The 24,480-nt window shown below is 44.1% G+C and overlaps 1 long non-coding RNA gene across 1 annotated transcript in view; it reads left to right on the top strand.

Moving 5' to 3' along the window:
- LOC308245636 overlaps positions 1-24,480 on the top strand; it is a 121,412-nt gene that overhangs the window by 74,258 nt on the left and 22,674 nt on the right. Inside the window, exon 5 of the long non-coding RNA XR_013960305.1 lies at positions 2,349-2,503. This is a non-coding gene — a long non-coding RNA (uncharacterized lncRNA). The remainder of the gene's footprint in view (positions 1-2,348; positions 2,504-24,480) is intronic.

Here is a 24,480-nt window from a genome sequence, read left to right as displayed (position 1 = left end):
TCCTCCCTCCTCGATCTGAGGAAGAAATGATGGGAACAAATCGTGTTCTGGAGCCAAGGCTCTGGATGCTGTTTTCTGTAGCAAAAGTGAAAAATGTTTGATTCTTAGACTTGGTGTAAGTGCACTTAATTCTAAAGAAGGCCATTTTGACACCGACAGTTTAGTGATATTGATGCTGCAGTTCTACCCTTAATTCTAACTTGTTTCATTTAATTACATACCTGAAATGCCAGGCTATGGTTTATCATTTTATTTTTATTTTTGGTAATCCTCAACCCAGGATATCCCCCCCCCCCCCAATTGATATTTAGAGAGAGTGGAAGGGAGGGGAAAGAGGAAGAGAGAGCGCGCACGCGCGTGCGAGAGAGAGAGAGAGAGAGAGAGAGAGAGAGAGAGAGAGGGGGGGGGGGGGAAAACATCAATGTGAGAGAGAGAGACATTGATTGGTTGCCTCCTGCACACGCCCCAATTAGTGCAAGGATCCATCCTGCAACCCAGGTACGTTCCCTTGACCCAGGAATTGAACCTGAGACCATTTGTGAGGGCCAATGCTCTAACCACTAAGATCAGTGGCCAGGGTGGCTTATCACTTTTAATACCTACACTTTTGTGAGATACAAAAATGATTTTTTAATGGACTTGTAATGCATTCATTCATTGAGTTTCTCCTATTTACCAGTCATTGTACGAGGCATTGGGGATACGGAGATTAAGATCCTGTCTCCATTTTAAAGATGCTGACAAGTCCAAAAGGAGAGACAGTCAAATAAATATTATCATAAGAATAGAAAAAACTTGTGTAATACTTACTATACATGCCAGGCACTTTTCTAAGTGCCTTCTAGACATTAATTTTAACTTGTGAATTGATAGAAAAGCCCTATAGGTTGTTACTATTATTTTCTCTATTTTCCATATGAGTAACTTAAAGCCCAGGGAGGCTAAGTGTGTGTCTAAGGTCATAAAGCTTGTTTTGGTTGACAAGCACAAATGCATTAAGTGCATTAACAGCTGTTCAGGGAGTACTCTGGCAGAACCGGGAGCATCCATCTGGGAAAATGGGGACTAGAAGGGTGGGTATCAATGGCATTTTCCAAAGGAGACAATACCTGAGCGAGTCTATTCTGAAGAGTAGAGGAGCCATAAAGTACTTATTTAGTAACACAAAATGCTGCGTCGTAAGGGGATTCTTTGGTTGAATCGGTGACAAAATATTTGGAGATGGGGAGAGTAAAAAATATACTAGATCCCTGAATCTTTAATATAAAAGACAAGGAAAACAGATTCCCTTTTAAAGTCAAATCTTTGGTTCCAGTTGGTATAAAGTATGATAGAAACTTGGCACTTAAAAATTCTAACAAATGATTAATTTATGTATATTCTGGAAGCATGTGGGTAAATATGTGACCCCTTTTAAAGGTATTAAGGTGAGTTTCCCAATCACTGAAGATTTTATCTTTGGAAACCTGTAGCAATCTATAGAAATAATCTACTAGTATTTATTTTGTTTAAATGGAGGGGAAATATTTATTTACATCTTTCAGATTAAAAATTACCTATCAGTTAGGTAGTTAGCTTTATCATTATAGAGATACAAAATCACTCAGAAGTTAGAATTGGTGGTACCCAGTTTCCACCATCCTGTAACAAGGAAGGTGCTCTTTCCAGCATCAGCCATGCGTAAAACCATCCTTTGTCCCTGTGCGACCATTACCTGCCGGCTTTCTCATTACTCCCACTACCCACTGACACCTGTTCTCCACCTGACCCACTTCATTGGATGAGCCACTTATTTCCCTGACTGCATGAGTTTTGGGCTTCTCATCACCTATGACCTCCCTAGCTTTCCCCAGCTCCCCACTTCCTAGACCTTGTCTACTCATGGCTCAGATCAGTCAGGCAGAAATTGCCTGTTTGATCTCACCCACCTGTCCATCCACCTCATCCCTCACAGTTACACCCCGCCTCTCCTTTGATTTCACCAAGACTGCTAGTGAATTTTGCTGCTTCTGGTGAGAATATTGCTGTACCTACCCATCAGTTCTTTCCTATCTTCATATCCCTCCAACTTAGACTCCATGGACCAGATTTTAAATCACTCTTTTGCCAAAGTCGTACACATCCTGACCATGTTGTCCTTTTGCTTGCACCTGGGCTGCTGAGCAGAGTGGGAGAAAATCATACAATTGAGCAGTTTGGTACCTGTTTGCATAAGTACGGGGATTGCAAGCACTGGGCAGTAATTGCACCATGTTCCTTGGATTGCTGTCATTCTGATTGTTCATAGTGACCGTTGCTAAGCTAATTCACTCTTCAGATGTGTGATGCTCTCCTCCCCCTTACTCTAGTCAGGTGGATTCCTGCAGCAGGGCTCCATCCCACCTGCCACTGAGCCTTCTCTGTCCCTTGGCAACCACCCGAGGACCTCCTGGTTTTTCTTCCTTCGCACTGCCTGAGTCATCTTTACTGGTTTTATCTCTGTCAAATTGACGTCCGTCAAAAGGCAAGTACTGATGTCTGTTTTCTCTTTAAGTGCAGTAAAACGTTTTTTGTGCTTCTGTCCTTTGCCTTCTGCTGGAGGAAAGCTGGAATTTATTGCAGCGTGGCAGGGCCCCTGGCTCTCTTGTGCTGTGTGTGTGTGTGCATGGGCCTCACTCTGCATCTTAGCTAGATGCTATGCCAACCCGTGCACAGCAACCATCTTCTTTGCTGCTGAGTCGTTTTGCACTCTGCAGAAATAGTCCCTAGAGGGAAAGGTTTGATTGGCATCTTTCAGATTAGAAGTGGGCAGGAATTTCCCAGATAGATCAGTTTTATTATTACTGTGTTCTAAAGTGTTGTCTTTGGTGTAGCTCACCGGTGCCTTTGTGGATTCTGGGTCCCCTCCTGCCAAGTAAGCCTCAGGTGTGCTCTGTTCTATGCCTCCGTGTGCTGACTCTGTGATGATGGTGGTGGCTTGCTGCTTGCTGCCCACTTTCCTGTTATAAATGCCGCCACCCCCACCTGCTGCCGTGCAAGGCTCTATATTCCTTTCAGGTTTTTTCCCTCTTCTCTCCTTCTGCCACCTCTCTTTGGTTGGCTTTCACATAAAAACATGGATATTTAGTATACATTATTCACTGATTTATTAACTCTTCTGATCCAGAACTGGACACTTGGGGATGCAGATTGTGAGAATGACACTCTTCTGGTGATCATAAGAAACATCAAATGGTTATAGTAATTCCAACACATTATCATAAGTACTATTCAAGTCCATACCGAGCATTTCATATACGTAATCCTATATAATAAAAGGCCAATATGCGAATAGACCGAATGGTGGAACAACTGAACGACAGGTCACTACGATGTGCACTGACCACCAGGGGATGTGTGTGGAACATGGTGGGCTTTGGCCACAGCGGGATGGTGGAGCAGGTGAGTGGGGGCAACAGACCAAGGCAGGGCGCCGGTCACTGTCATTGGGGCGAGCCGCTGGTGGTTACTGAAAATTCTTTGCTCCCACATGCCACAGTCCTGCCCGGATCTCGCACCTGCTGCCAGTGCTGACCCCGTTTGCACCAGCTGCCGGTGCCCAGTGCCGGTCCCAATCAACTTGGCACCATCAGCGGGTGCGAGCGGTGGCTGCTGGCCCTGTATGACGGGGTCTCTCTTTTCTGCATCCAGCACAGAAAGAGAGAAGATCTGGTTCTTTGAGTAGAGGGGCTGGGGATTGGGAAATATGAAAGAAAGAGACAAGACACAAAATGGAAGGAAAAAGCTGAGAACCGGGTGGACCATTGTCCTCTTCTGAGGGAGAGACAGTGACCCAGAGCTGATGCAGCATGTTTATTTATATTCTAAATACTAGGGGGTTTCACCAAAACTTAGGATCAAAGGAGCTTGGGTGGGCCCAGGTCCTATTCATTCCCTCATTCCCGGTGCTAGACTGGATTTACATATCAAAGCCCACTCCCTGACACCTGGGCAAAGGTAAGAGTCAGTGCTGATAACACATCTGGCTTTTTGGTAAATGTGTACCCAAGAAGCGGCTTTGCCTGTCGCCTTGGGTTCAGCTGACAATAATTAAAGAGTGCCCATGTGCCTTCCCAGTGAGCCCTCTACAGCCCTGATCACCCCTAAGGGCTTCTCCACCTCCCCCTGCTCCTGAGGGCAATCAGGGCAGCACCCACAGCTCGCACACACTGACGGCACCAGCCCCGCTTGCACCCACTGCTGGCACTGGCCACGATCACTCCGTGCCGTCAGGTAGTGCATGGGAGCAGCAGGAGTGGGGCTTTAGGAGTGGGGACCAGGCCCGTGGAGGGAGGGGCACAGAGGATGGGCCGAGACCCGCCCCTGTGCCTACCACAGCCTCATAGACCACAGTTCCTTTCAAGGTGCAGGAATTCGTGCACTGAGCCTTTGGTTTTATATAATCTTAAAAATCCTGTAAGATTGTTGGTTATATCCAATACAACAGGGGAGGAAACTAAGGCTATGGGATGGGAAGGCATTTGCTCAGTCTCTTAAATAGCAGGCACATAGTGGGACCATAGTCTCAGTGTGGGCTGCAGAGCTCATGCTCTTCACTGCTATGAACAGTTTTCCTACTCCCCACATCTTTCAGAGGGCGGGCCACAAATAACAGAATTCAAGACATATAATGGACTATACCATTGACGATTAGCCTCAGTGAGGAGTTGGAGAATTAACTGGCTAAAAGTTATGTGATGTGGTGTTTTTATTCCTCCATTGGTTTCAGTATGATTGCTGGAAGGCAGTGTCTTTCTTCTGCCTGAATATTACGCTGCCTTTATTCAGTTTATAGTGCACTTGTTAGCACTGTGAGTCTCCTGTGTGTCATATTCTCACCAAATGATTGTATTTGCCCCTCTGTTACCTTCTTAAGAGCCAACTTCAAATTTACACCTTAAAATACTTCACCTTGGGTTTGACATTTTAAGTGCCTTGCCTCTGAAAGAGGATTATGGGAACTGCTTTCTAGATCATGGGAAATAGTAGTTTAACTTTAATAGCCCGGTTACATCTTTCACAGTTAGCTGGGAACCGCACCTCCACTTTCCCTGAGGAACAGGAGCTGCTCAGGCCCACTGGCCTGGCCCTGCATTGTGGCCCGGCTTCTCTTCTTTTCAGAGAGCTGTTTCCCGTGCTCTGATCATAATGGTTCCTACCCTCTCCCACTTTGGCTCCTTTTGTTTTTATTGTTTTATTCTAGACAAAAAAACTCACAGATTATTTTGAGAGACTATTTTGAGAACTATTTATTTATTCAGTAAATATTTATGAAGCTTTCCTCCCAGCCAGGCACCATTCTGCCTGCTGAGGATAGGGCAGGACACAACACGGCCTCTCGGCCCATTTTGAGCGTTTGTTTGGAGTGGGAGGCACCCAGCAAACGTGACCCGATGCCAGATGATAGGAAACGCAGTGAAGAAAAGTGCAGCCGAGGAAAGGGATAGGAAAAATGGGAAGGGAAGGGCTTGTGGCTAAGTCATCAGGTCTTTCTGAGCAGGTGACATTTAACAAAGACCTGAGTGTCTTAGTCAGATTCTGCTGCCAGGACAGAAATACCATAGGCTGGGAGGCTTAACAGCAACAGACATTTGTTTCTCACAGTCCTGGAGGCTGGAGTTGAGATGGGGGTGCCAGCATGTGCGGGTCCTTGGTGAGCACCTCTTCCAGGTTTCAGGTGGCCGCCCTCTTGTGTCCTCACACGGAGGAGAGAGACCATCTGTCTCATGTCTTTTCATAGGGGCACTAATCCCAATAACAAGTGCTCCATGCTCATGACCTTATTGCCCCCAGAGGCTCCACCTCCAAATTCATCACCTTGGGTGTTAAGGCTTTCATATCTAAATTTTGGGAGAACACAAACATCAGTCCACAGCACCGAGTGCAGTGAAGAGTTTCCAGGCACAGGGAATTTCAATTCGGAGGCCCTGAGATGAGTCTGTGCTTGGCATGTCCGAGGAACAGCTCTGGGGCCCCCTCATTGTTGCTGGAGCAGATGAGCAATGGAGGAGAGAGCATTTGGAAGTGAAGATGGAGGAGTAGCACAGGGTCCCTGTAAGGCCTTAAATTGGTGGCCAGTTTAGATGTGATTCCCGGGGCATGGGGAGCCTTTCTGAGCAGGGGAAGGTTGTGTCAGGAGTTTTAATTTTAGATAGACACTTTGGATGCTGGGGGAGGGGGGCCGAGGTGGAAGTGTGGTGTGGTCTAGGTGAGAGGAGGGGTTGGTGGTTGAGACGTGGTTGGTTGGTAGCAGTAGGGGTTGGAAGAGGTGGTTAGATTGGGGACTCTGACAGTAGAGCTGGTACAGTTTGCTAATAGATCATTTGTGGAGTATGAAAGAAAGAAGAGTCAAGGATAATTCCGTGATTTTTAGACTGAGCAACTAGGTGAAGGAAGGTGCCATTTTCTGAAATGGGGAAAGAGCAGGATGAGTGGTGTCAGTAGGGGAAGATGTTGGTAGGTATTCCATGAACTTGATTTTATAGTCAAACTAGTGACCCAGTGCACGGATTCATGCACATTGAAAGGAAAATAATTAGAAGGTGTCTGGTGGGGCAGGACTAGGCAAGATGGGCCAGACACCGCTTGGAGCCAACTTCCTCTGGTCCTTCCCCAGCATCTGCGGAGTGAGCGGGGTCCCTCTGGCAGGTAGGGTCTCTTAGCCTGGCCTGTAGGGGTCAGGCTGAAACCGGCTCTCTGACATCCCCTCAGGAGTCCCAGAGTGCGAGAGGGCACTTTGCAAAGTTGCTGTTGTACAGGGTGTGGAATGCAAATGCAAGTGTGCAGTAAACCAGATTCTGGACTGACAGTGTCCCAGCAACAACATAACCCACGGCCGAAGGTGGAATTGTGAGGGCTCCCTCCTCTCTGGTTTTGGGGTGTGTCACCCAAGAACCACCGCTGCCAAGTCACTGCAGCTAGACAGCTCCTGCATTGAGCATCTGTCCCCTAGTGGTCAGTGCGCGTCATAGTGACTGGTTGGATGGTCAGACACTTAGCATTATTAGCCTTTTATATATATAGGTACGTTTTAGAGACATGGTTCTAGAGCATGATCTGGACTGCTGGAGTAGATGTGATGGGATATGGGGAGAGGGTTAAAGAAAACCATTTTCCATCATCTCTGTTTTTATCATCTATAAAGAAAACTCTGCATCCATTAAGCAGTCACTTTCAGTTTCACCCTCCTAGCCTGGCAAGCACCTTAACCTTTTTATGGGGTACAAGAAAGCAGCTTAGATTGTGGGTGAATTTTCACCTTAAGAGGTAAAAATACTACCAGTATTTCCATCAAGGGCTTCTGTATGATGGTATAATACATTAGAAATGTCAGCCAATTAATTTAGTCCAACCAGTTGTCAGTTTAGTCAATTGGTTTATCATTTCACTTGACTGCACTCATCATGATCGCACTGGTTGTTCAAATAGAATCAAGCACAGTGGCCTGGGTGAAGCCAGAGTCATCAAGGACGCATTCAGTTTCCTGAGGAATTTTCTCGCCACTGGGGACAAGGAACGTGGCAGTTCCCACAGTGCTGTAGTCCAGTAGTATGTCCAGGGAGAGCTCCTTAGGGACTAGGGTAGGAAACCGCAGAACAAGATGACAAAATATTGACGGAGAACAACTGAAGAGCAACAGGTTTTACAGTGTCACTCAGCACGGGCAAAGATGACTTTGTTAGGGAAAGGGAGCTAGGTGGGTTGAAAAGAACAGGAAGATAGGATCCCATGGCAGTGGGGGGAGGGTGCTGGGCCATTGTACTGTGTTTTATTGGAATGTTTACCCCCCCTTCCTACCCTTTTTAAAAATATTTTTATGGGGATTTAAAAAAATACATGTTTATTGATTTTAGGGAGAGGGATAGAGAGATAGAAACATTGATGAGAGAGAGACATCATCGATCAGCTGCCTCCTATACGCTTTCCACTTGGGATCAAGCCCACAACCCGGGTATGTGCTCTGATTGGGAATCGAACCCAATGACCTCCTGGTTTATGGACCAATGCTCAACCACTTAGCCACGTAGGCTGGGCTCGGGTCATTTTTTGTTGTTGTTTCTTTAGGTAAAATTCATATAACTTAAAATTAGCCATTTTCAGGGGAACAATTCAATGGCATTTAATACATTAATTATGTGCAACTACACCTCTGTCTAGTTCCAAAACATTTTTATCACCCGAACAGAAAACTCTTCATCCATTAAACAGTCACTCCCTATTCCCCCTCCTCCTGACTCTGGCAAGCCCCTTAACCTTTTTGTGGGGTACAAGAAAGAAACTTTGATTGTGAGTGAATATGCCTAAGACCAAGGAGGCCTGTTTTGGGGATGCTAGCTTACAGGCATTGTAGAGCCTTTGAGAAATAATTAGGTTTAGATGAGGCCATGAGGGTGGGGTACTCATGATGGGATTAGTTCCATGTAAGAAGAGAAAGAGGGATGGAACTCGCCCCTCCCCTCCCCCATGTGAGGACACATTTAGAAGACAGCTGTCTGCAAGCCAGGAAGGGAGCCCTCACCAGAACTCGACATGCTGGCACCTTGATCTTGGATATACAGCTCTAGAACTGTAAGAAACGCATTTCTGTTGTTTACAGCATCCCACTTATGTCCCTGGTAATTTGTTAAAGCAGTCTGGTTGACTATAACAGCTTTTTTTTTTTTTTTTAACATATTTTATTGATTTTTTTAAAGAGAGGAAGGGAGAGGAATAGAGAGTTAGAAACATCGATGAGAGAGATACATTGATCAGCTGCCTCCTGCACACCTCCTACTGGGGATGTGCCCACAACCAAGGTACATGCCCTTGACCGGAATCGAACCTGGGACCTTTCAATTCACAGGCCGACGCTCTATCCACTGAGCCAAACCAGTTAGGGCTATAACAGCTTTTAAAAATATATATATATTTTTATTGGTTTCAGAGAGGAAGGGAGAGGGAGAGAGATAGAAACATCAATGATGAGAGAGAACCATTGATCGGCTGCCTCCTGAACACCCCCTACTGGGAACCGAGTCCGCAATCCGGGTATATGCCCTTGACTGGAATCAAACCTGGGACCCTTCAGTCCATAGGCTGATGCTCTATCCACTGAGCCAAACCAGCCAGGGCACAACTTTTCTTTTTATTTATTTGTTTAATGAGTGACCCATGCCCATTATACAAAACTAAATGATTAAATCGAAGCAATATAGTGGTGCATATAGTTTAAGTAAAAAATTATCTTCTTTCCACTAATTGTAATCCCTCTGAAGTAGCTGTTTTAACAATTTAAGATTTGTTCTTCTAGATCTGTCCCATCTAATAAGATAGCCATTTGCTGTGTGTGGTGATTTAAATTTGAACTAATGGAAATTACATTGGACTAATATTCAGTGCCGCAGTCAGATGAGCCCTTTCAAGGCGCAGTAGCCATATATGACTAGTTGCTATCCTGCTGGACAGTATAGGCCCAGAGCATGTCCATCACTGCAGCACGTGCTGTTGCATAGCACTGTTTTAGATGAATCCTCTTCATATCCAAACATACATGTGCACACATGTATGTGCAGTTGCCATGATATTGTATATACTCTTCCGCGGTTTATTTTTTTCATCTAACAGAGTAACTGCTAATTTAGTGTGATCCACAGGCAACATCATGCCAGGAAAAATTTTAAACAGAGTGCCTAATCAAACAGAGTTTTAGTAAATTAAAACTATTTTAATTCCAGATTTTAGAGGTAATTGCAACATAACTTTAATGCTTGTTCCAACTTTAAGGAAATTATTTTTGAAAATAGTCCACTTATCCTTGGGTATGTTAAGAAAGAAGATTCAGAGATCTTGAGCTTAATTTACTATGCTTACCATATATATTCAGACACATTTTTATTGATTTTATATTTTATAACAGGGCTTTTAATTTTTTTTTTTCTATCTACCCATCATTCAGCAGACTAGCACTAGTAGCCACTAGGCACATGTGGTTATTAAATTAAGATTAAGTTAAATTAAAAACTCAGTTCCTCAATTGTACTGGCCAGTGTCAGGTGCTCATTAGCCACATGTGGGGGGCAGGTGTGCTGTGGGGCAGCGTGGCTGTGAGCGTTGTCATTTGTAGAGGGTTCCCTCAAACAGCACTGCACTGAGAGCTGTCTTCAAACACATTCTCACTAAATGCAGGGTGTTTTCCAGAGGTGAGGTGAGGGGTGGGGGCTCTGCGTAGGAGCACGTGCCCGAATTCCTGGGAGTGGATGGAGAGCTGCTCGTTCATGCCCTCCCCACTCCAGATTCTGATCCTCCCCTTGGAAGATGCATGTCATATGTTGAGGATTAATGTTCCACAGTGAGTTAATCGCGGGAAAGAAAAATGGCTCCAATAGCTTTTCAAGGATAGAATGTTACTTGAAGTGATAATTGGTGATGCGCACGTACTGTCAAACAGTACCTATCTATAACAGCAGATGTTACTGTTCAGTGTGGAATAGGAAGTGTTCAGTAACAAAAGTTACAATGAGTGCTGGCCAAAAATTAAAATGACTAAATAATAGAATATTGGAAATGCATCTTTTTGTGCAAGACAGCATGTATTTATGTTAGTACATAATCTGCACGAATTTACAAGAAACAGTAGGAGTTGTTCTGTGTGGAAGGGAATAGTGTGAGAGGGAGATATGGGTAGAACAGAGAATGAGTTTTTCACTGAACAGCCTTTTGTTTATGTACCTTGTAACTGTGCATGTATTACTTAGTAAAAAAATCAATCAATAAAATAATGAAGGGAAAATAAAACACATCCTTAAAATGTGTGCAGGATGCAGAATAGCTTGTTTAGAAGGTAAAGGTCACTTGGGACAGAAATAATTATCCAGTTGAATAATAGCCCAGGGCTGGCAGAGGTTTCATGTGACCAACAGATGAATCCTCAGCAGGCCTCCTGGTACGCCAGGACTGAGGTAAGCACACCATTTCTTACGGGCTTGTTATTTTGCAGCCATTAAAGCTATTTAAAACCGTTTTATATGTATAATTTAATACATTTAGAAGAAAAATATTCCTAGTACTGATTTATTTTTTTCCCCACGCAAACTTAACACAGCTCAGGAAATGCCGATTAAAACTCTAGGACAGTGCCGAAACTGGTTTGGCTCAGTGGATAGAGCGTCGGCTTGCGGACTGAAGGGTCCCGGGTTCGATTCCAGTCAAGGGCATGTACCTTGGTTGCGGGCACATCCCTAGTGGGAGGTGTGCAGGAGGCAGCTGATCGATGTTTCTCTCTCATCGATGTTTCTAGCTCTCTATCCCTCTCCCTTCCTCTCTGTAAAATATCAATAAAATATATTTAAAATTTAAAAACAAAACAAAACAAACAAACAAACAAAAAAAAAAACTCTAGGACAGGGATGGGGAACGTCTGGCCCATGGGCCATATAGGCCCACTGGAATCGTGGTCTGGCCCCGCCAAGCATGAGGGGTGAGTTAATTATATGTTTGAGCAAATATAGGTTAATTTTTAAGGTGATAATTTTGTATGGCCTGCAAATGATGTTACAAATAGCCCTTGGCAGATAAAATGTTCCCCACCCCTGCTCTAGAGCAGTGGTCGGCAAACTGCGGCTCGTGAGCCACGGTTTGCCGCTCTGTTGACTAATGAGTTTGCCGACCACTGCTCTAGGAGATAATTAGCCCAGAAAGATGAGGTTGAAAAGAAATGTTCTAGGTCTGGGGCACCCTGCTTCAGTTCGTCTTTCAAAAAGATGAACACTTGTGTTAATTGAGCTTAGTTTGAGTAGCGATGCACCACAGCCTATTCAGCACATACTGCCCATGTGTGAGTCACATGAGCACTGAGTATGGACGTCATAGTCTACACTGTCCCTTCTCCTCTCCATCCTTGCCTTACAGTGACCAAGAGGTGGGGAGGTCCAGCACTGTGGGCACTGGGCTGTGGGGACAGAGCTGCTTTCTTCCACCATCAAGTCTTTGTATTTCAGCTTCCAGGAGACCACGACCTCAAAAATGGAGTGCCTGTGCAGGAAAAGTGAAGTCTTTCTTAGTTTTTGAAAACAGAACCCGTGATTCTACAAAATTGTTTTTTTCCTCTTAAAGCAAGTTGCTAGGATCTGTACTTTTTCAGGAAAGAAAATGAAGGGGAGAAACTATGTTAAAACCAGTTAGGAGAAAACTATGTCCTAAACTGTGTATATTACAAAAGAAATCTTTTTTGTTGTAGAAGTTTAAGGCAGCACTTTGCAAAGGCAAGGATAATTTTAAAAAAAAGTTTTTATTGATTTAAGAGAGAGAGGAAGGGAAGAATCATCGATTGACTGCCTCCTGCATGCCTCCTACTGGGGATCAAACCTGTAACCCAGGCATGGCCCTGACCGGGAATCGAACCCTGACCTTCTGGTTCATAGGTCGATGCTCAACCACTGAGCCATACCGTCCAGGCCAGGGTAATTTTGAAAATATTTAACCTGTGCAACATAGGAGCCCAGACATTTGGAAAGGATGACAGCCTTAAATACTGGTGTGGCTGCCCTTCTCCCATTTTGCTCTCTGGAATGTGGATGGCACCCTCTTGGACCATGAAGTTGAGATCACTCATGGTAGAGCAACAAAATAGATGGAAGTGACACTCACCTTCCTGGACTTTTTCCTGAGAAAGAAAGAAACTTCTCTTGTTGAAGCCACTGATACTTGGGGGTTCCTATCACTCTCAGCCAAACCTAGTTCTAACTAATGCAGGTCCCTAATCTGCTAGGCAAATTCAGTTTCATCTTATTTCAAACTCTCACCATCCTGTGAGCCAGGTATTCTTGTTCTAATTTAATGAATTAGGAGACTGAGGTTAAATACAAGTTAAGGGCTAATTTGCCCAAATACACCCAATAGAGCCAGCATTGGAAACCCATGTCTGATCTTTCTGACTGCACATGGCCAGAAGCTCAGTTCTCGCTTTAGTCAGTTACACGAAACATAAAGAAGGGCATGTGCCACATGGTTTTGTAACATTCATGCTTTGGCAGAGCCCCAATTTTGTGGATTTTTAAAAAAGACGTTGGGTTTTTCAGAGAAATTCATTTGTGGCTTTTTGAAAGGGACAAACATGTTAACTGCTTTTCAGTCAATAATACTTATCAGAAAAACCTTTTTTTTTTATTTCAAAGAAACCTGTTCCTCTAACTTCCAGTATTTGCGTGTTATTTCCTAATTGGGACATTTCTGCGAAGAAAAGAATAATTCAAGGAGAGGTTTTGTCGTTCATTTTCTTCAGTTACATCTACATTGGAGAAAATTTGGGTTGGTTTTTTTTTTTTTTTTTTTTTTAGAATTTTTCTTACTATGCAACTAGTTTAGAACATTCCCCATATTCATTATGTGATAGTGTAGAAATTGGGATGATAGTGGAACGAGGGTCATAAGTTACTTGGATTGTCACTGGAGGGCAGCCTCTGCAGCCAGCATTTCTGCAAAATTTAGACATAGAACCTGAGGTGGCTGCGTGCCCTGCTGCTCTGGGTCTTGGGGGCAGGCAGGCGGGCAGCTGCTGCCTGGAGGCAGGTGGGGCCCAGCAGGGCTGGGGAGGCTGGCAAACTGGGCCCAGTGTGAACCACTACTTGGCAGCAGAACCTGCAGTAGATAGAGGGATGTTGACCTGCGGCCGGCATTCCTGTTGGTGCCCGGGTGGTGCTTCCAGTTCATTCATTTTTGTCATCTTCATGTGGACACTTAATTGTTTGAGTGTATCCCTGGGAACACTGGGTCTGTAGGGTTTTGCTGTATAAAAAGGATTCTACGGCAAGTAAGTTTGGGAAAGTGCTGGGTTCTAATTTTTTCTGGAAACTTAGTGCACACTTAGCCTTTTAAGTCTCAGATATTAAGAAACTTGTATTTAGCACAAGTTTATTTAGCACATAGTAACTTTATTTAGCACAGGTCCTGAAACTTAACTTGAAGATGGAAATTCTATCGGTTAAAATTCAACCTTCTGTGGAACTACTTCATAATTCTTTGTATAAGCAGTTAATGATGAAATGGTCTTGGAAGTTACTCTCTGAGTAGGTTGAGTTCCTAAGAAAATTCAGGCTTTGAATCTCATTGTGAACGTGGGACTTTCTTGGTGTCCTGTTGGCTCTTACTTGCCAGGCCACATTCTCTAAAGGTCAGTGCCTCTCTGCTTGTGTACATCTCATAGAAGCAAAACATACGTGCTAGAAAGGCCCTTTGAGGTCAGCTAATCCTGCCTCCTCATTTGCTGGTTGAAGAAATTGAGATTTAGAAAGGTCAAGTCACTTGCCAAAGGCCAAACAGCTAATAAGCTCAGATGCCAGGACCACAGTCTCTTAGTGTGCTTCTAGTCAGTTCTTAGTAGGAATTAATTGAGTTTGATCCTTACGTTCAAGATTTTTTGTGATAATTTTCAGATGGGGTTGGGACAGGAGCAAAACAGTTGGTAACTGATTTCTGGAAAGGTTTAGGATAGGCAAAATGAGCCCAAAGAGGAGTACCTGAGGGGACATCGATGGTGCCCAGTACAGGGAGTGCTGCCCAGGAAGCCAAGAGCCAGGTCAGGAATGTTCTGAAAAGTCATGTTATTTGTGTGGCTAACAGTGACTTAAAATAAGCTCTTCTTCAGAGAATGCAGAAAGCAAGTTACTTCCAGGTGGCTCCTAAGCAGTGAATAAATTAGCAAGTCAACAGACCATATTGTAGTTCTTGCCTTACTATATAGGGTGGCACCTGCCTCAGGCCCATCCAGAAGTGCTCATTGGCTGTCAGAGGTAACCTTTGTCTGTGTGTTGTTGTTGTTGTTTTAATGGAGTTAAGGATTAGGAAAGAATGATTCTGGGCATGTTTTATAAGACCCAAGGTGTTGACACCATTAAAGTCCAAATTATTTTAATTTAGATTTTCTTTCGTTGGTGGTGAAGTAAGACCACCAATGAACTTCCTTGTTCATTGATGCTGTATGAAGTTGTGTCCTTTTATTGTGAGAGGTTCTTTTTTCTGTTTCATTTATTAAGTGGCAGAATATCACCTGTCATAAATGTTTGTGAAGTTAATATCTTGAGTATTTTTTCTTATGTTTTTATAAAATACTGTTTTCATAAAATAACTAGAGGCCTGGTGCACGAAATTTGTGCAAGGGGGGGTGGGGGTTGTCCCTCAGCCCAGCCTGCACCCTCTCCAATCTGGGACCCCTCGCAATCCAGGACTGCTGGCTCCCAACTGCTTGCCTGCCTGCCTTCCTGATTGCCCCTAACCGCTTCTGCCTACCAGCCTGATCACCCACTAATTACTCGCCTGCCAGCCTGATTGATGCCTATCTGCTCCCCTGCCAGCCTGTTTCCCCCTAACTGCCCTCCCCTGCAGGCCTGGTCACCCCTAACTGCCCTCCCCTGCAGGCCTGGTCCCACCCAACTGCTCTGCCCTGCAGGCCTGGGTCCCCCCCAACTGCCCTCCCCTGCAGGCCTGGTCCCACCCAACTGCTCTGCCCTGCAGGCCTGGGTCCCCCCCAACTACCCTCCCCTGCTGGCCTGATCACCCACAACTGCCCTCCCTTGCAGGCCTGGTCCCTCCCAACTGCCCTCCCTTGCTGGCCATCTTGTGGTGGCCATCTTGTGTCCACATGGGGGGCAGGATCTTTGACCACATGGGGGCAGCCATCTTGTGTGTTGGAGTGATAGTCAATTTGCATATTACTCTATTATTAGATAGGAGGATAGAGGCCTGGTGCACAGGTGGGGGCCAGCTGGTTTGCCCTGAAGGGTGTCCCAGATCAGGGTGGGGGTTCCCTTGGGACATGGGGCAGCCTGGGTGAGGGGCCTGTGGTGGTTTGCAGGCCGGCCACGCCCCCTGGTAACCCAAGCGGAGGCCCTGGTATCTGGGGGGTTTATTTATCTTCTACAGTTGAAACTTTGTAGCCTGGAGTGAAGCCAAGCCTTCTGCTTGCTCCGTGGTAGAAGCCATTTCTGTTGGGATTTATGTATCTTCTATAATTGAAACTTTGTAGCCTTAAGCGGAGGCCTGGGCCGGCCAGGGCTGCAGAAGCTTGGCTTCCTCCATCGCTGTGGGCAACCCTAGCCTCCTGCTCTTTCCAGCTCCGTGGCTGCCGCCATTTCTGTTTGGATTTATGTATCTTCTATCATTGAAACTTTGTAGCCTTGAGTGGAGGCCTAGGCTGGCGACGGCAGGCAGAGCTTGGCTTCCTCCATTGCCAGGGAAACCCAAGCGTCCCTCCTGCTCTCTGTGGCCGTGCCATCTTGGTTGGGTTTATTTGCATATTCGCTCCTGATTGGCTGGTGGGCATGGCTTGTAGGTGTAGCGGAGGTACAGTCAATTTGCATATTACTCTTTTATTAGATAGGATATAGCCTTAGAATAAAGCAACACTACTTATGTGTTATAACCAAGGCCTTCTCTTAGTGTCCCTGTTGGTGGTGCTACATTCAAGATAAAAGCTGTATATTTGACCTAAAAAATGTCAGGATACTACGTTTTCTTCCTGACAGTCAGGAAGAAGAAGGGCAAATATAAGCTTGTAGTATTGCCCTATTTCTATTGAACATGTCAGGAAAATTTCTAGAATGCAAAACCATGGCAAATTTCCAAAGTCTCTAGTCTCTGTAGCAGCTTCTCATCACCTATGTAAAGAGTTAAAAAAAAAAAAAAAAGATTTGGAGAGAAACCAAGATGGCATAGGTAAACACGTAAACTGCTGCCTCGCACAACAATTTCAAAACTACAACTAAAAGACAAAACGGACATCATCCAGAACCACAGGAAGGCTGGCTGAGAGGAAATTTTACAACTAGAAGGAAAGAGAAAAACACACTGAGACTCACAGGAGCTGCGGAAGGCAGAGGTACGGAGGAGCACGCGCATGGAGAGGATTGGCAACTGAGTACACGGCTGGCTTTCTCAATCAGGAGGGAGACGAAAGCTCCTGACTGCTCTGAACTCCAGTTCCGGGTGAGACTTTGGGAACCCAGACTCATACGGGGAGAAACTGGACTGTCTGGCAGCGGGTGAAACCCGAGGGCGGCTTTCTCTCAGAGGTGCTTGCAGCGATTACCACGGGACACTGAGACCCAGGGGCCTCTTAGGGCAGGGCTGATGGGAAGCCATTGCTGTTTGCTCCGCCCTGAGACTCCGCCCCATCCAAGCTGTGCTCAGGGGCTTTTGCATATGAATGGCCTGGTCCTTTGAATTCTAAACTTACCTAACAAACTGCAGCTGAGAGTGAGAACCAGAACATCCAAAAGAAGGCCCAAGGCCCCACAGCAGCTTGCATTGTTTCACAGCTGGGCCTCATCTGGGCACCTCCAAAACCCAAACAAAGAAGAGGAATCTGCAGATCTCTCTGTAGCTCCTGCTGGGTGGCCTCAGGCAGAGGCTAAATTAGCACCTCCTTGGAGATCCAGGGGTCAGAGTAGGACCATCCAGATTACAACTCCTCAGATCCATAAGGGACACACTTAGGGGGCAGACTCAGTGAGCACTAATGCCCCACTGAAGCAAGTCTTGTCTCATAAATGTGTCTCCAGCACAGAAGTTCTCCCATCATAGACACAGCTGATCCTCACAGCCATTTGGCCTGGAGGTCAATTCCTCCCAGTGATACCAAGAACAGTCAAGGCTTAACTACAACAAGACTGTGCACACAGCCCACAAAGGGGTGCACCAAGAGTATCCACCTCAGGTAACTGGGAAGGCTGAGCCACTGGGCCCTATAGGACACCTAGCACACAAAGCCACTCTATCAACTCAGGGAAGCAGCCAAATTGTGGAGACAAAGAAACAGGTCAGAAATGAAAGAAATGGAGGAAAGCAAATGACTCAATATAGAGTTCAAACCCACAGTTATAAGGTTTTTTCAAGAATTTTCTAGAAAAGGCCGATAAATTTAGTGAAACCCTTGATATGAAAAAGGACTTAATTACTGGAAATTAAGCATACACTGACTGAAATAAAAAATAATATACAGAGATCCAACAGCAGACTAGAGGATCGCAAGAATCAAGTCAAAAGATTTGAAATATAAAGAAGCAAAAAACACCCAGGTGGCCGAAACCGGTTTGGCTCAATGGATAGAGCGTCGGCCTGCGGACTGAAGGGTCCCGGGTTCGATTCCGGTCAAGGGCATGTACCTTGGTTGCGGGCACATCCCCAGTGGGAGGTGTGCAGGAGGCAGCTGATCGATGTTTCTCTCTCATCGATGTTTCTAGCTCTCTATCCCTCTCCCTTCCTCTCTGTAAAAAATCAATAAAATATATTTAAAAACAAAAACAAAAAAAAAAACACCCAGGTGGAAAAGCAAAAAGAATCCAAAAATATGAAGATAGTGTAAGGAGCCTCTGGGACAACTTCAAGCGTACCTACATCCAAATTATGGGGGTGCCAGAAGAAGAGAGAGAGCAAGATAATGAGAACCTATTTGAAGAAATGACAGAAAACTTTCCCTACCTGGTGAAAGAAATAGACTTACAAGTCCAGGAAGTGCACAGAACCCCAAACAAAAGGAATCCAAAGAGGACCACACCAAGACACATCATAATTAAAATGCCAAGAGCAAAAGACAGAGAATATTAAAAGCAGCAAGAGAAAAACAGTTCATTACCTACAAGGGAGCACCCATACGATTGTCAGCTGATTTCTCAAACAGAAACTATGCAGGCCAGATAGGAGTGGCATGAAATATTCAAAGTGATGAATAGCAAGAACCTACAACCAAGATGACTCTACCCAGCAAAGCTATCATTCAGAATTGAAGGTCAGATAAAGAGCTTCACAGATAAGAAAAAGCTAAAGGAGTTCATCACCGCCAAACCAGTATTATATGAAATGCTGAAAGGTATTCTTTAAGAAGAGGAAGAAGAAGAAAAAGGTAAAGATAAAAATTATGAACAACAAATACGTATCTATCAATAGTGAATCTAAAAATCAAGTGAATAAAAAAAATCTGATGAACAGAATAAACTGGTGAATATAATAAAATCAGGGGCATAGAAAGAGAGTGGACTGACAATTCTCGGGGGGAAAGGGGTGTGTGGGGTGCGGGAAGAGACTGGACAAAAGTCGTACACCTATGGATGAGGACACTGGGGGGCAGTAAGGGTAGAGGGTGGGGTGGGAACCGGGTGGAGGGGAGCTATGGAGGGAAAAAAGAGGAACAATTGTAATAATCTGAACAATAAAGATTTATCAAAAAAAATAAAGAATAAAAAATATTGTAGACAAGCAGAAAAAAAAAGATTTGTCTCAGGGAAATAGGGACAGTAGCAATCAATATCCATTGAAATTTTGAGAATAAGTTTAAATTAAACCAAACGTGCAGCAGATGACAGAATAAGTCTTAATTTTAAGAGAAGGGATTGTTTTCCCCTTCTTTTAATAAGTAGTAATGAACATTTATGATTATAAAATATATACATATATATAAATTTATTTTTTAGAGCAGTTAGGTTCACAGCCAAATTCAGAGACAGGTACAGAGATTTCTTATATACCTTGTCCCCCACCCCCTCCACAGGTATAGCCTCTCCCACTATCAACATCCCCTATCAGGGTGGTCCTTTCGTTATAGTTGGTGAACCTGCATTGGCACATAATCACCCAAAGTCTTGGTGTTGTACATCCTTTGGGTTTGGACAAATGAATAATGCTGTGTAAGTGTCATTATAGTATCATATAGACTATTTAACTGCCCTATAAATCCTCTGGGCTCTACCTGTTCATCACCCCACCCTCCAAGTCCCCTCGCAACCTTGGCAACCACTATCTGTTAACTAAATCCATAGTTTTCCAGAAGATCCATAGCTGGAATCATATGACACATAGCCGGTAACTGTATTTCGAGTCAGAACATTTTTCTCTTATTTATGCTACAAGGGTATTGCATGAGAGCCCAGCATTTTGGAGTCTTTATCTGAGGCAGAAAACTTCTCTAATTTTTGTAAAGTAGTAGTTCTTGTGAGGATGCTACAGTTGGGAGAAAAGGTAATTTTTTGCATACCACTATTACTTTTACTTTTGTTGAACCAGAGCCAGGGAGAGCTGAACATACAACTGCTTTTCCTCTGTCTGGGATGCTCCTTCTTCTGGAATGCTCACCAGCTCTTTTAGGCATCTTTGAACACCTGTTTTACACAGCACCTGTTTGGTGAAACCTTACATGATTCTTTTCCGTACAGTCAGCCCTTGGCAGAGACTCAGCGATGGGCCAGCTGTGAGGCCCAGGGGTGTGGGTGGGGGCAGGGGGCATCTGCTGCAGGCCTAGCTGTGTGATTGCTTGTCTGACAGGTTAGTTTTTGTTCTATGAACCATGAACGATCCAGAGAGATTTTTTTAAACAGATTTCAAATTTAAGGAAAAGTAATTAAGCACAGTGTTTTCTTCTATTTGAACTAGGACGATTCTCCTGATGGAAGGAAGAAAGTGTATAAAATATCACTTGGTTTGAGTAGGCTTTACGACCCCCTACTTCATCGTTGGTCCCTAACTGCTCCTTTTGTCTTTGAATTGCTATAATTATTATAAAGTTATTCCTTAAACAGAGTGGACATCTGCCTTATGGTGACTTTGGCCTGTGTTCCTGGTTTTGTCCTCTTAATCCCTGTTGAAAGAGCAAGGCACAGAACCCCATTATGCATGCACGTTTTGTACATTCTCAATCTTCCTAACAAGCCTAGCAGGTTGTTCTCTCTCCATCTCTCTCTCTCTCTCTCTCTCTCTCTCTCTCTCTCTTGGTTAATCCTCACCTGAGGATATTTTTTTCCCATTGATTTAGAGAGAGAGAGAGAGAGAAATGTTGATGTGAGAGAGACCCATCAATTGGTTACCTCCTATATACAACACGACCAGCACAGGGTGGGGAATCTGCAACCTAGGTATATGCTCTTGACCTGGGATCGAACCCGTGACTCTTTGGTGCATCGGCCAACTCTCTAAACCACCGAGCTGCACCGGCCAGGGCCAGCTCGGACTCTTTTACCTCCCTTTTACAATAAGGTGACTGAGATCCAGAGACTGAAGATTCTAAGTGTTTTTAGAAATGAAATGATTTGCCAAAGGTCACGATGTAAGTAATGGCTGACTCTGCCCTTCAGCGTGAAAAGGGAACAGAATGACACTTAATAGAACAAAATCTAGGATCCTCACTGCTACTCAGAAAAATCTCTTTAGCTCCCTACATCCAACCTATGCCTTGAAATCGGGTGGGTGGTAGGGCAGGAAGCTGCCTACTTGTCATGTGCACACCTGCTCCCTTTCTCTACTCACCTGGAGATGTCACCAGACTCAGGTTTCTCATAGCAACTGGTTGATTGTAACCTGTCCCTTGGAGGCCTCTTGGTGAGTCTGCATATGGAACTCATTGAGTCTGTATAGGGAAAGCAAATGATATTCAGACTCTGCAGATACATGCTCTGTGCATTGCACCGTAAAGACTCAATAAATATTTGTTGACTTTTGAAGTATCAAGTTGTGGCCTTTGAATTGGGAGCTGGAGGTGCCATCCACACACCATGCACAAATGGGTCCTGAGGCTGGGCTGGATTGAGGCAGCACAGCTAAAGTGGTACCTAAGTGTGGGGAAGCACGAGACTTGGTTGGAAAGTCTGTAAGGAGGAATCTCTGAAAGGTCGCAGGGCCCTGGGGGACCTTGCCGAAGTTGGCAGCCCCTGCCTTGACAAGTCTGAGCCCCTGGGTGTTTTGCTGTAATCTTTATGTTTAGACTTCAAAACATCCTTGCTTAAAGGATGCATGTTTTCTCAAGGATGCCTACCTGGCTGATAGTATCTAATTGTTAATTTTAGTTCAAGCTGTTGTTACAATAACAGCCTAAGGAGGCAGATGAACGGGGCTACTTGGTAGCTATAGTCAAGTAGTCCCTTAGCCCTCTCTTTCACAGAAATATGTGCCAGAGTAATCATTCATCTGTTGTCCAGGGTCTGCTGGTCAGTCCCGGCACCTAAGGAACTTTAATCACAGGAGGAGGCAAAGCTGTGTGGTAAAAGCTGGGCTGAGTGTCAAGGGCAAAACTGTAAGTGGATTAGAAACCAGCAGGAATTGGGATTAAGAGTAGATTCCAACTCAAGAAGCTATTCTGGGCGAGTGATGTAGGAATGAGGTTGTATAGTAAAGTTTAATCTGAGCAAACCCTACATCCAACTTCTCCACTTCCAGGTATATGGTCTAGAGCAGTGGTCGGCAAACTCACTAGTCAGCAGAACCAAATATCAACAGTACAACGATTGAAATTTCTTCTGAGAGCCAAATTTTTTAAACTTAAACTTCTTCTAAAGCCACTTATTCAAAATAGACTCACCCAGGCCGTGGTATTTTGTGGAAGAGCCACACTCAAGGGGCCAAAGAGCCGCATGTGGCTCGTGAGCCGCAGTTTGCCGACCACGGGTCTAGAGAAACTTTGGAACACATGCATAAAGAGACAAGTTCAGGAAGACACCACCGTTTAACTTTTATGGATACAGAAATAAGTATAAAGATTTGGAGACATCACGGGATTGATGAACACTAAATTCAAAATAGTGGTTTGAGCTGAGACCATTTTCTTCTTTTTGAAGCCTATAATCCTAAATTGTCTTTAGAGATAACACTGTCTAAATTCTATTCTCGGTTAATAGATGGGGTGTGTGTGCATGTGCGTGTGTGTGTGTGTGTATGCATGTGCGTGTGTGCGCATGTGTGTGTGTATTTAATGGCAAATGGGGTTGATAGAAAGTCAGGGCTGGAAGGACTTTGGGAGGACATCAGGCTTCTCCCTTTGTGGAGGATGAAGCTGAGAGGCAGGGGTGAAAATCCAGGTTGCCAGTGCTAGGCCTGGAACTAAGAATCAGGTTTTTCTGATGGCTAGTTCAGTGCGCTATGTCACACTTGTGTCCTTTCATAAAGAAGGGACTTTTCTGTAAATGTATGTGACTGGAACCGTGCCCTTCAACCTTTCAGACACCCTCCATTAGAACAATTGAATGGCTCGGGTGCATTAAGGCCTACTTTCCTGCAGCGTGGCAATTGCATAGATCACTAAGCCCTGAGTGTATTTTTCTTCTGTGAAAATATATTAGGTTCTATCCACATTTGAAAAAATTTCCAAGATATTTTACAAATGGGTCCCAGCATTATATGGATCATTTATTCCTGAAAAACGTGTGTAGGACAGGTTTTTAAAAGTCATCAATTATTAAATAATTCCAATGGGAAAAATTTTAGTGATCCTGAGCCTTCAACCTGACATCTATTTGTACTAACACAGCACCATGTTCACTTAGAAATGCAACCTAATTGCTTCAAGAAGTGGCATAGTCCGGTAGCATGACCTAAGAAGGCATTATGTTCTCTAGAGTACGGCTCTTCGTCCACTTTTTTAAAGCTCTTTTGCAGCTATCCCATACCAAGAGTTTAAAACCAGAATTATAAACAAAACATTATAATTAGGTGACAAAATACAAACCTTAAATGTGTTTAATGCAAGACAATCAAATAGTGTATGGACAAAATAAAGCAATGAAAACAATGTGTTTTTGTAGGTTAAATGCCTGAGAGTATCGGTGTGGTAAACTAGCAAGCCTCAGGTAGTGTGAAGGAAGAACTTCCGGGCACCCTCTCCAGCTCTGAAACACGTGATGTGCACTGGAAGGTGTGCCCTTTAGGTGCTCCACATACAAACAGTGTAAGCTCATAATAAGATTTCATGCCTTTTTTGTAATATGGAATGAGTGATGATAAAGCTTGGCTAGCTTGTAATCAGTAGTGAGTAATGGCCATTATCCTATTTGTGGATAATAAAGATCAAACTAATTAGGGGCACAGTTTTTTTGAAATAAAAATTAAAAAGTAGCAAAATTTGGATTATAAAGGATCATCATCCTTTAAAGTATTCTGTCGTCTTCTGCTGTCCCAGGTTTGTTCAAACCTTAGGTGACTGCTTCTAGCCAAAGAAATCATCCCTTATCGGGCTCTGCCTGGCTCAGCTGAAAGATATCACTGGGATATTTAGATTTCATTTAGTGTAATACTACTCTAATGCCTAAAATAGTCCGCACTTGGAGAATGGTTGTCTCCATTACTTGATTTAGCAGTAATAGTAATTTTCAGGACACGAAATATACAAAAGTTAAAAACTTATTCCACATATTTTCATAGTAAAACTATTTCATGAGGATGAATGAAAAGCTGATTTATAGTGTTTCTGTAAACACATTGGAAGTGGTGCTCTCAGATTTCTTCCTTCTCCCTTTTGTCAGCAGGTGGCGTCTGCTTCTCTTTTCTGCTTTCGTTGCCTTTTTATTCCTTCTGCTCCCACCAGTGGCAAATATTTGTCACAAGAATGGATGCTGTTATTAAAAAAGTCTCACTGTGACAGGTTGTCTTTTCAAAAGAATAACCAGGAAAGGAGGAAATGGTTTCATTGCTCAAGGTTGAAACAGCTGGCTCATTTTGTCTGCCAACACATTTATC

The sequence above is a fragment of the Plecotus auritus genome (genome assembly GCF_963455305.1).
Source record: "Plecotus auritus genome assembly, chromosome: 4".
NCBI lineage: Eukaryota > Metazoa > Chordata > Mammalia > Chiroptera > Vespertilionidae > Plecotus > Plecotus auritus.
Note: the sequence above shows the minus strand (reverse complement) of the source record. Positions and strands in the feature narration are given on the sequence as shown.